This window comes from Manacus candei, unplaced genomic scaffold (assembly GCF_025592945.1).
Source record: "Manacus candei isolate 608988 ecotype Guabito, Panama unplaced genomic scaffold, ASM2559294v1 h1tg000050l, whole genome shotgun sequence".
Lineage (NCBI taxonomy): Eukaryota > Metazoa > Chordata > Aves > Passeriformes > Pipridae > Manacus > Manacus candei.
The window spans coordinates 31,852,139-31,864,337 of record NW_026138098.1 but is presented as its reverse complement, the minus strand read 5'-3'; the positions used below and the strand labels follow the sequence as shown (position 1 = coordinate 31,864,337).

General features: G+C 43.0%; 1 protein-coding gene across 14 annotated transcripts in view; it reads left to right on the top strand.

Annotated features, from left to right (window-relative positions):
- LOC127476996 (uncharacterized) overlaps positions 1 to 12,199 on the top strand; it is a 64,875-nt gene that overhangs the window by 49,426 nt on the left and 3,250 nt on the right. For 12 of the 14 annotated variants that reach the window (XR_007906807.1, XR_007906806.1, XM_051800634.1 and 9 more), the window contains one exon: positions 10,873 to 11,021. The gene's annotated coding sequence lies outside the window, so the exon portion shown is untranslated. Of the gene's footprint in view, positions 1 to 6,416; positions 6,533 to 10,872; positions 11,022 to 12,199 lie in introns of all 14 variants that reach the window. The other 2 variants (XM_051800633.1, XM_051800627.1) reach the window with 2 other exon arrangements.

Here is a 12,199-nt window from a genome sequence, read left to right as displayed (position 1 = left end):
TTGCATATGAGATTTGATTGCCTTGCTGAATCTGGGGATTCTTCAGGGATGGGATCTGTGAGAAATCCCTGGCATGCTGCTAGTTATATAAAATTGCTATTAATAGTGAATTGTTTTTAGAAGGGAAGCTGGCATATTGTAAAAATGTCAAATGATAATGATGTGGTAGTTGGTGTATGTAATGTGCATTTGCAGACAGGATTGTTTGGTGCTTCTAGACTTGCTAGAAATTTCAGGTACTCCCTTACTGCAACTTTTAATGAGGGAAAAATACCCAGCAATATTTAAGTAAATTAGTTGGAAAGGAATTGCAAAGTCAAAAGAAATGTCTGATTTACTTTATTTCTAAAGACTACACATGTGCTGAAGTTGGCCTGGTTTGTTAGAGCCAAATGTAAAAATGCTGCCTCTGGATAATTCCATCCCCTGCAAGCTTTCTGTGAGCACCCTTCCTCCATGCTGCCCATCTCCTGCAATCCCTCTGCTCTCTGCCTGGCTGGTGAGTGACTGCTCACCCTCTCACCTTCACAGACTTTTACCTCAAAGTGCCCACCCCCTCTGTAGCAGAGGTCAGTTCTTCCAACTCTTATCCAAGTGTACAGTGTTAGTTGCCTGGTGTATGCCTATGTTGGTGTGACATGGTTGCACTCTTTGCTTGACTGTACAGAAAGGAGTGTCTGAGTATTTGTGGATCTGGAAAGAACCGTTTTTGTGACCACACAACTGGTATGTGGGGCATGAGTAAGAGGGGTTATGCAGTTTTATGGAGTGAGGGCAAAGGCTGGGAAGCCCAATGGTGCCTGTGATATTTTGTCTCAGCTGTTTTGGTCTGTGGCTGAGTTTGTCTGAATTATGCTGATAGCTGTTTTGAACAATGTATTGCAATAACATCCTGGAGCTGATTGTAGCAATAGGATAAAAGAGTGGATTGGGATAAGTGGAGGAAATACTGGACTTTAGCACTTTTAGGAGTAATAAAATGTCTGCTCTACAATATGTTTAGCAATACATACAGAAACAAATAATCTGTGGGATTGCTTAGTGTTTGTCCAAGCTTTCATTAGGATGTTAAAGGTAAAATCTTGGCCATCTTGAAGACAGAGGAAAACTGCCTCTTTTGGGTCAGGATTCCTCCCTTATGTCTGTGTCTGCTGTATACTTGGCAAATCCTCAGAACCCTATCCCAGCTAATTTAGGAAAGTAGAGAGCATCTGAGCTGTACTTCCTAGATAAAATGGAGTGTCCTAGGCAGTGCTCAGGGGCAGATGTTGTACCTGGTCACCCTCATGGCCTGTCTCCATGCTGAGGGTCTTCTGAGCAAAGAGGTGGGAAGAGCCAACAGGAAACAGAGCTTGAAAACAGGGCTCAGAGATGGCAAGGGACTGATGGCAAGACAGGGGCAGAGCTGGAATGAGACTGTTGGCCTGACCACCTTTGATTGTGTAGCAGTCTGTATGTAGAAGGAATTTAGAGAGTATCACAAGTGAGTGAAGCTACATCGCGTTAAATGCAGCCCAGAAGAAAGCAATTTCTGCTCCAAAATCCTGACAAACAAACAAACCAACCAGAAAAAAACTCACAATTGCCCAGAAGTCTTGCTTATAAAGTGCATTAGTGCATGGAAATTCTCCAAATGTAAATGACAAATATTTGGAGCTGAAGTACGTGAAATGGTGCCATACCTCATTTCTGAGCAATTCAAAGCTGGACCAATTTGACCACAAGCACCTCTCCTCTCATGCCTTAATTCTGAGTAGATAGATGATAGTGACTGTTCCTACTTATATACTGCTTTTGCTCTTTTGACCCTTTTGACACTTTAAAAAGGTGGGATTGCTGCTTCAGGTCGATCATGGGCTAAGAATTTCTGTACTGAGTTTTAGTTTAAGAGCAGTTACAACAGCCTGACTTATAAATCTCTTGAATCTCTTGAAGATCTTAAAACAGTGCTACTGATCTCCAAACGATAGCCTCTTAGATGTTATTACTGAAACTTTCTGGAAGTAGTGCACACCAGGAGGGAACAATTAATCCTCAGAGTAACCCCATTTACTCCAGCAGTTTGGCCCTGAGGGAGTAGCAGCACTTGATGTCTGACAGCAGCCCCAAATGTCAGTATTTCTCTGCTCGTTCGTTTGCATGCTTGCTGTGGTAGATTTCATGCCATTATAAGCTGTTTATGTACAGCCTGATCAAAGTACTTAATGACAGGGTTAATTTCTACGTATAATGAAGAAGTCAAGACAGGAGACAGGTACTGTGTAATCGAATTTTTCATTTTGGAATTTGTTTCTCTTCATGTAGGGCTTAGCTTTGATTTTTATTACCATTAATGTCTGCATTTAGTGTTCTTTCTGGTTTGTCAGATGAGTTAAACCTACTGCAGAAACAGTGGAGGCACTGAATTGTTCCAACAGCTTCCATGGAAGTATGATGATAAAGTAAAGAGAGTCTATAACTTCTCTGCAACAGGACCCCAAAGTGCAGTTTGATTTGGGGGACCGATAAAATTGAACTACTTAAACAGTCTCCTGAGACATCTAATCCTCTTTTTCTGACTCAGTGGGTATATACACAAACATGGATGCTTAGGTATCTCTGTACGTAACCAGAGAGACAAAGATAGTGTTAGAATCTGGAAATCTTATAGTTTATGAAGTGTGTGTCTTCAGCAAGTCTTTGCAGACATAAACAAATCCCCAGAGCCTTGCTTTGAAAGAGCTCATGGTGAAAAAAATGGTCCTCATTTCTCAAAAGATGGAAATGGAGTGTTAGATCTGCATTCACCCTGCTTATTTTGGTTTTCATTTTTAGATGCACTGAGCACTGTGAATGTTTCTGGACATTCAGAAATCTAGGGGTACAGAAGTGATGAAGGCCTTACAAAACACGTCTCTTGCTGAGGTAGCCATCTTCAGGAATCAAGCTGGAAGTGGAGATGAAATTAAACCTGGGCATATCCATCTCAACCTGCATCTGCTGTTTTTCTCTTTTTCTAGCACTCTGTAAATTCTTGAAAAATAAGGATTTAAAAGTTCATACGAAATTTTGTGGACCATTGTTACCCAAGTTTCCTTTTAGCTGAGGTAGAAATTCTTCTTTGTGAGGAAAGTGTGCAGCTCTATTAGCACTGCCATGCAAGCTGTAGTTTGTGAATGCCGTGGTAGGCTTTGCTCATGCTAATTTGGGCTCAGTCATGCACCTTCTTTTCCTCTTTTACATGCAAATAGCGGCTGTGTCAGTCTCTGGGATGCCTGCTTGTTCCTTTAACGGAGAGATTCCAGTTCATACCTTCAACCAGTGCATTTGTGCGTGGGCAGAGGTATAGCACAGTGGTACAGTTGCTGACAAGGAAAGAGCTGTGATGGAGGTTGGAACAAGTTATTGAAATAGAGAAATCTTAAAAGAAGACTGAGTATTTCTGGAGTGTTTTCATTTATTCCAAAATAAAAAAGGCATGGACATGGAGAAGAGCAGAGATCTACACAAAATGATAATCCATAATCCTGCCCCCATAAAAAGGGATCTCTTGGTTGCCAGAGATCCCTTTCTTTCTTCTGAACCCAAGGGTTCAGGCAGCAGCCCTGAGGCTGGAACAGGTCAGCCACCAGTCCGTGCAGCTGGGACTGTGGGCTGAGTGCAGGTGTTTGGATTCCGCACCTTAGTACCCTGGAGCTGAGGGGGCTGGGATGGTGAGCTGTCCTGGTGGGAGCTGTGGTGGCTGCAGGCACCATGCTCCAGAGGGTCCTTGGCCTTCCCAAGCCACTGGCTGCTCTGCTGCTCTGCTCTCCCAGCATTGTCCACAGTGGGGTACAGCATGTCTGCCCTGTTGAGAAGACAAGGAGGTTCATGGTATTTGCTTGGGACCACCAGGCAAATTGAGTATAAAGCATATTGGCAAGATGTTATTTCCTCATGTGTCTTTAACCTACTCCTCCGCTTTATGGTTATGGATACCTGAACCCAGCCACTCCCTTACTCTTCCTCTTCTGAAAGGCCTTTCCTGCTCTTCTGTCACATTAGTCAAGGCAAAACAAAATCAGATAAAATCACTTCCATGGCATTGCTTTGGATGCCAGTTAACTTAATGAAGAAAGTCAGCATTAGTAGCATGCAGGCCATGCAATGTAAGTGTTGTACAACAAGGACCTGTTTAAAAGGATGTTTGATTTAAGGTGCAAGGATTTCCAGGAATTTGGAGTGCAAAGTTTTCTAGGAACGTCAGGTCAAAGAAGTATGATGTCCCTGTGAAGTCCTTGGCAGAGTCCATAGGAGGCTTGCCACAGGGGTTTTCAGAAGGTGACAGCTCACCTTTTGGAAAGCCCTGGCTTGTGTTTGTCTGTTCTCCCCTGCAAAGACTGCCTTGCTGTCAGTGCCACAGCAGGACTTAGTGTACAGCCAGGACTCCGTGTACAGCCAGAACTCAGCATACCTCTGCTTCCTTGTGTGTGCATGGGCATCCTTGGGGGCTGTAACATGATAACTGTGAAATAACTGTACCTCTGACCTGCTTTAGAATCTACTTGATTGCAATCCCCTCTGTGTGTGTACCAGTGACAGAGGTGAGGTAAGGGGTAGAAACGTGCACGTGCTTTAGTCATAGTGATGGCATGAAAGTGATGCCATCTTTTTGTAGGGAAGGTCTCTTAACACCTCTCTAGCCTCTCCATTGATCCATGGGGAAACAAGGCTGTGACCTGTAGGGTTACCATTGACTTTGAATTTGACAGCACTAAATTAGGTGGGTAATATGTTGTGATACAATAGGATGAAATCCAGGCCCTAGTAATGGCAGTGGATTTTGGTATTGATTTTGGAAGTATTTTAGGATTTCAGCTGCAGAAATTAGTGGCAAACCCCACTATGAAATAATCTAGTTATTTCCTATCAAACAGGCTCTTCAGCAACGTGGCTATTCCAGAAAATGCTTTTTAGATGGAAATTTATCCTGTTGCAAATGAATATCTTGAGCTAATGACCCCACAAAGTAATACATGTGTACTAGTTAGGACAGCTGAGATCAGTTCATCATGGTGGGTGTAACCCAAAACTGTATTCTATAGCCTTCCATGTCATTTCCCAGAAACTAGACTATTGTTGTCAATAGACTATTTGCACCCTCTGCCCATAGAGCCTGACTCCTCAGGCTATAAACTAGGTGTTAAGAGGCCTGTGAGATAGGAGGATGTTTCTGTCCTCACACCCTTTGTGGAACTCCCTGCCCTGAGAGGAGCACTGAACATTCCTGCCTGAACTGGAGGATATATAATCTTGGAGTTTTGGAACATTTTTCAACCCACTCCTGGGATCCAGAGGACGGCTGCATCTCATCGCTCTCAACCAGACTTAGACCACCACTGGACTGCGATCACCGCTTTGGCCAGACTGCAGCAGCTCTCCCACCAGCAGGTTCTTCCCCTCTCCCTTTACTTTGGACTCAAACAGGGCCCAAGGAATACCACTTTGTTCATGCCCCAGGGCACTGGGTTATACATTTGGGTTTTTGTGGGTTGAGACCAATTGTTTGTTTGTATTATTGTACTTACTGTATTATTTTAATAAATTGTTATTCTGATTTATAATCTCTCCTTTGAGTTGAGTTGATTCCCCCTGCTGGTTAACTTTTAAACCAGCACAACATGCATATAATACAATTACTTCCTGTCTATTAAAAGCTTTTGTGTAACAATGTGGGTGGATCTGGTTATGCTGTTCTGTGCCATAATGACAATTTATCCGAAGTTGTTGTCTGGCCTAAGTTTTGCAAAAATACTTGGTCTTTACAACCTTTGAGAAAGGGAGATATTCTCACCTGACATGTCTACAAGTAACTTAGATCAGGTTATTGATCGGTCCTATATATGTTGCTTTCCAGTGGGAGGATGAGATGGAGAGGCCAATCCATTACTGCAGCCATCTACCACTGGAAAGCAATAGCACTAATGATACAGGTTTTCAATAGCTGATTTATATTATCCTGCAGTCAACAAGAACTCATGATTTTGTCACTGTACTGTTTAAAGCAACACTCCCAAATGCTGGCAGGCCCCAAATCTGACCCTCTGTAACACTGCTGCTGTGTTACGAGGGGGTGAAAACTTAACAACCCCCCACCAGTCCTCCAGAGTATGGTCTGGACAAGCTCTTTGCTTGCTGAGCAGTGGGTCCTCTGAGCCCCCAGTTGTTATGAGGCTCGTTCTGGGGAGTGATTCCTGTTCAGACTCCCTATGGCTCCACCAGCTCCTCCGGCACCGTGCCACCCAGAGGAAGGATGGAGGAGTTACAGTCCTTACTCAGGGAAATACTGCACTTAAAGTCTCTGTGACTGACTGCTAATTTGGTGGTGATTGACAAGAAATGTGTGCTGGTGTCTATAAATGAGAGGCAGTAACTGGCTCCCCTCCTCTTCCTTCTAGTGATACAAGTACTTTGGGCAGCACAGAGGAAGTGCCCGCAGAATCCAGCATGGAGCAGAGCTCCTGAGAGAGGGAGGGCAGCAGCGAGGAGCTATGTTTGCTGGAGAAAACGTTTGGTGAGCCGCAGGAGAGCCAGCCTGAGCAGGTGGTGGGCACGGCCCCATCCTCTCCTTGGGTTGTGTCAGAATCTGGGAATGGTCACCTCAGAGTGCTCCATCATAGCAGGTCAGCTCAGCCAGGCTGGGGGCTTGGTTTAGGAGGTGCTGGTGGTTCCCAGCAACACGTGCAGGAGGTAAAGGCTGTGTGCAGAGCAGCTGGGAGAGGGGAGTGTAGGTGCAGTGTGGAGCTTTGCACGCTCACGTGGGCTGACCTGCAGGGACCAGCAGTGTCTTTTTGGACTTGTACACACCCTGTTTTCACGCAAATATTCCATGCGGATTTGTAACATGCGATGGCTGTGTATTTTACACAGTCACAGTCTAGTGACTGAAGGATCCACTAATTAAGAAGTCCCTAATTAGGCTTTTAAATGATAAACTGTAATAGCTGTAGTGCAGCTGTTGTAAACTATAGAGTAAATTATACCCAGTTGGAAGAGGCTTTAATTACGTATTTATATAACATACTTTAAAGTCTTTGAAAGATAAAAGAATTTTAATATCTGCAATTAAAAAAACAAGGGAGTAACAACAGAGCTCTCAAATCAATGAAAGCAAGGAAATTCAAAGTTAATCTGAAAAGCTGTGCTGGTACTTTCTTTTATGCTCATGGTGTTCTAATTTTTGGGGGGATTGTTTTTGTTCTTTTTTGTTTTCATGACAGATGAGATAAAGGAGTATTTTCAGAGAGGAGTTTATATCCCCTGCTTTCATTTTTCTAGCTTTTATAGGTCCCTGTACAGCATTAATGATACTCGCCAAACTTTCCACAGCTTTGTTTTTGCAGCAATCCTAGCAAGAACACCCTTATCAGCCAGCTTGTCTCCTTGCATTCTGATTTACAGAATGGTTGGTTGGACATATGCCTTTTTGAAGTCAACAGGAGCTCAAAAACTGGTCCTATTTGGGCCTTGGAGACTGTGTTCAGGCCAAATCTAGCCTGCATGTTTTTGGTGCAGTGTTGACAGCCATTCACCATGCTGGGCTTACCAAGTGGAGAAGAGGGTTTGATGTGTCTGGGACAATTCACCTATTTGCTGCCACCACATAGAAGGTACAGACACTAGGTTGTGGTATGCAGAGAGCTCAGTTCCTTTAGCTGCTCCTAGGGACTGGCCTTCCCTGCTGTAGGACCGAGCAGCCCATGACAGCCAAGCGAGGTAGTGCTGTTTTGCTTATTCCAACCACATCTAAGTATTTTTATCTGGAAATGTCACAGTGAGGGAAATAAGGAATACAGTTCTCATAGTTAATTTTTATGGCTGATTAATTAGCCCAAAGAGTATTAAATTGTGCTAATGTAGTTTGCCTCTTCGATGCTGTCTTTTGACTTCAATGGAACTAAATACATGCTTAAAGTTAACTACATGCCTAAGTGCTGTGGTGAATCGGGGCCTAGGGCATTAATTAGAACTTGGCTCAGATTTACTTTCAAGGCTTTCCCCCCTCTTTTTTTTTTTTTTTTTTTACTCTTCAGCGCTCAGCAGTTTAATTGGTATGCAGATGTTCCCCTTTATTGCTAGCAGAGGCCTCTGTCACTATTCTGAAGGTACTCAGACATCAAGGCTGGTACAGTGGGCAGGAAGAAACCCCCCCTGAAGGCTTTCAAGCTTTGTGGGAAATAATGATGTATGAGACAGGGATTCCTTTGGAACCTGAAGGGAACATGACAGACAGAATAATATGGGAGGAAAACATTGTCTTCACAATTGAGACTGATGGTCTCATCTTGTCTCCTTGTTATTGTTACCAACCAAGACTGAGATGAGCTTTCTTATGAAGAACTTCATTTTGTGGCAGGTCCGATATGTTGGACACACTGTGCTCGGTGGTAGCTTTCCATCCAAGGTACAGATATTGACAGGCTCTGAGGAACCCTTTGAGGTGGTGGTTTAGCTTAAAACCTAAAATTCCTTCCAGCATTGAGATGCATTTTGTCAGGAATGACAGTTGCAATTTGATAATCTTTTACCACTTTGCCTGCCTATCTCGAACTGCTTGCTGGAGGGGAGAAACCAGAGTTGTTGGGCACAGGAGTGTCAGCTTTATGAATCAGCTTTTCTCGCACTTTATTAATTTCCCCTTCCAGTGGTTAGTGCATGTTTGCAAGAGACGATTTGTACGGATCTGTGTAGGATGGAGCAAAGCTGGAACTAAAGCAGGAGTGCAAGTTGACAGCAATGCAATAGCTCTAATTGACAGATACCAAAGGCACTACTTAAAGCGACATTTCTTCTGGTGTTTAGGTTAGAAATGACCCTCAATTTGTCCTCAAGTTGCCATGTTCAAAAAGAAGTGTTTTCGTGTATATTCATGTCTAATGGATTAACCAAAATACCAAGTGCTCATTTTCTACACTTGTATTTTCAAGTTAGATGATTAAAAATGCTGTTGTGCAAGGTACAGGAAGACGTCTGCTTCTTAACTCCTCCAGAGTAAAAGCTGTCTTTCAGGGGACACTTTGCACATGTGAGATTTGTGCTAGTATTTTTTGGCACCCACAGTTTGCATTTCAGCTAATGGGAGGCAGAAAGACTAATGCACATACTGCATGTTGTGGGTGCAAAAATGCAAATAGAAATTGCACCCACCATGGAAAGGGCTGGAGAAATGTACTTTCTTGGATGTGAGCAGGGCAGGTTAGGAAACATCATCTTCCTTTTACAATTGTCTGTTACTCTACATTTCTGGAGAACTGGGATCTTGCTGTTAATCTTACAAAAATAGATGCTGTGGTGAAGCCTCAGGCATGAATAAAATTGGATGTTAATCTTAAAGCAGATTTTTTACAGCTATGCACTCAGAGCCAGTGAATCCAAATGATTTTGGAAACTCTGTGTTTGTTACTTATTTAGATCAAAATACTGTGGAGAAAGAGGTCAGTGGCACAGGTACATGTGGGGCTTCTAAAAGTTGAGGAGATAAGCACAGCAAGCATTAGACATCTCTGGCTTGACACAAATAATAGGCAAAGCTGAAAAAAGCCTGCTGACAAGAGGAGTGGGTGTTGGTGGGTGACTTGCTGCAGTTTTAGAGCTGTTAAGTGTAGGTTTTTTAGCATTTTCATTATTTAAAAGTGGAGTGGTAGTTTCTTCACTCCCTCTGAAAAGTTACTAATTTACTCTGAAATACAGGGTAAGCCACAATGATTTAACAGATTTGTAATGTGCTTTAGAATGATTTCAAGTAACAGACGCCCTCCTTCTCTTCAAGCTTCCCACTGTCTCAGCTCTGCCCTCACTCCTTTCTCTGTGTACATCTGCACCAAAAAAGCAGGGGCTGCCCCATGCGTGGCTTTCATCTATATGCAGTGTCAGCTGGAGAGCCTGGGTGGCTCTGACCACTGATGCTCCTGCAGATTTGCCTCATTCCTGGAGTTCAGAAACAGAGTGGCTGTAACAGGCTGAGTTAGCTAGGTTTGGATGTTGGGAATGACATCCTAGACCGTGGAGTGGTTCAAAAGCTGTTGCTCTGCAGGTACTGCTGCAGGTGGACAGACCTTCCCTGGAGGAGCCCTGACATGCAGAGGCTGTTTTTTACCTAGTGCCTGCAAAGTGCCTAGTGGAGCATGGTTAAGGACTGTGATTAAGTTCCCCAGGATGCTCCTGGGATACAGGCAGCATTAAGTAATCTGCAGTCTTCTGTGTCTGATTCAGAGGAGGCAGCAGAGTTGTGTTCCTGAGAGCTGTCCAACAAAGCAGGCAGCCTGAAGGGATGGAAGGTGCTCAAGGATTGTCTCCTGTTGTCAAGCTGAACAGGTCTCAGCTATCCCCCACTCCAGCTGATTCATGCCCATGTACTGCTGTGCTGAACAGCCATGCCATGTCAGGATGCTCCAGCTGCAGGCCTTCTGCATGGGTGATACTTAAATCTGATGGAGCCTCGCTGAGAAAGAGCTGACCTTGCATTTACTCAGAGAGGTCTCTGGTGGTTTGTGGTAAGGAATTGGGACTTGGGGCTAAAGCCACAACCTCCAAGACCAAACCACAGAATTTACACAACTACCAAGGCCTGCCCATTTGCCTTCCCAGCTGAAGGTCTGTGTCATCACACAGCTGTTGCTCTTCTGTCTGCTCTTGTCGTTTGAGGGAAGAATCCATTTGTTCAATATAGCAATGATGTCTAGATCAGTTTAATTTTCTTGACTGCTGCTGTTTTGTTAATAGGCAGTGCGTCTGTGGGTTTGTTTAGTACCAATAACCAAGGGTAGAAATACTTGAATGGAAAGCTAAGTGGAAATGCAGAGGTTCTGGAGGACTTCAGGGTTTCTTTTGCTCTTCTTTGTTTCCCTGTACTAGAAGGCGTGGAGAACACTTGTCCAGTCATAACTGAAACTATTCAAGATGCACAGGCCTGAAATGTCACCTTAAGTTTCTGTTGCTCTCTGATGTGGATCCTGTCTTCTAGCAAACTTTATGGACAACAGCTTTTGTTACAAGGAGAGATGGTAAGTTTGTGCACTCAACTTCTTTTTGGAAGAATATTTTATTGTGGAACCTTTCTTTATCCAAAGGCTTGAGCCTTTGATCTGGGAGCTTACAGGGTGGGTAAGTGCAGCTGTATTGGGCTGGATAGATGTCACCCTCAGGAATTCACACACGTAACTCTCCTTGACCTGAACTGGAGAAGGGCCAGAGTTTGTTCACTTTTGCTTTCTAACATTGAGAAAAGTGAATGCTGTTCTACAGAACCTATAATTTCTTCCCAAGTAGATGATGACTAAAGAAGGCCTGAGCTGACTATAGATAATCTTATATTTACTGGAAATGAATGTAGCTCATAACTCTTATTTTAGCACCAGTCTGGAACACTACAGTGAACAGATTTATAATGTCTGCCTCTTCCTTACCTTGGCATTCTGGCATTTGTGCACTTATTGCACTGATACTGCACGTTCTTGCACTGGTAATTGGGAATTTAATGAAGCCCAAATGAAAGGTGAGGGGGTAAAAGGTAGATACTTTCAGAAACAAAACTATTCCTTTTGTGTGCTCCATAATCTTATTTTAGTTCTTAAATATGGTTTTATTCTTCTGATATTAAGGGTCTCAGCATGGATTTCAGTATATGTGTCATCAGCAGAGTTAATAACTGTTTTAAAAGTTGCATGGTCCTGTGTTCCTGCATTGAAAAGATCTAAATAGGCACTTACAGAAAGGCCTTTTCTGTGTTTATAGAAGAGCAGATTTAATCTGGAAGTCATTGAGATAAACCATTGAAGAACTTCCTTGATGTGATTTTTGGAGTTACTCTGTGGGACTAAATTGCATGTTTTCAGGTACTGAACATAAGGGCACTTGAAACCTTAAAGAAGTTTAAATGTAGATGATAATGAAAATGTTACTGGTCTTTGTGGATAGGTTGATAATGCTGACATACTAAAGTGATATGAAATATGTCTTAGATTTCCTGGACAGTGCCTTACTTTATTGTAATAACATGATCCTTGATATAAATTGATGATACATTTACCTTTATAAAAAGTTTTTTAGTAATCCAATTGCCCTGAAATGCCATATCCAAAGTATGTTTATTACAGAACACAGAGTTGCTGTCTGCCAAGTACTATCTCAATTATAACAACCTAAGCTAAGAAAACACATTTGGAAAAAACGTGCCAAGCAG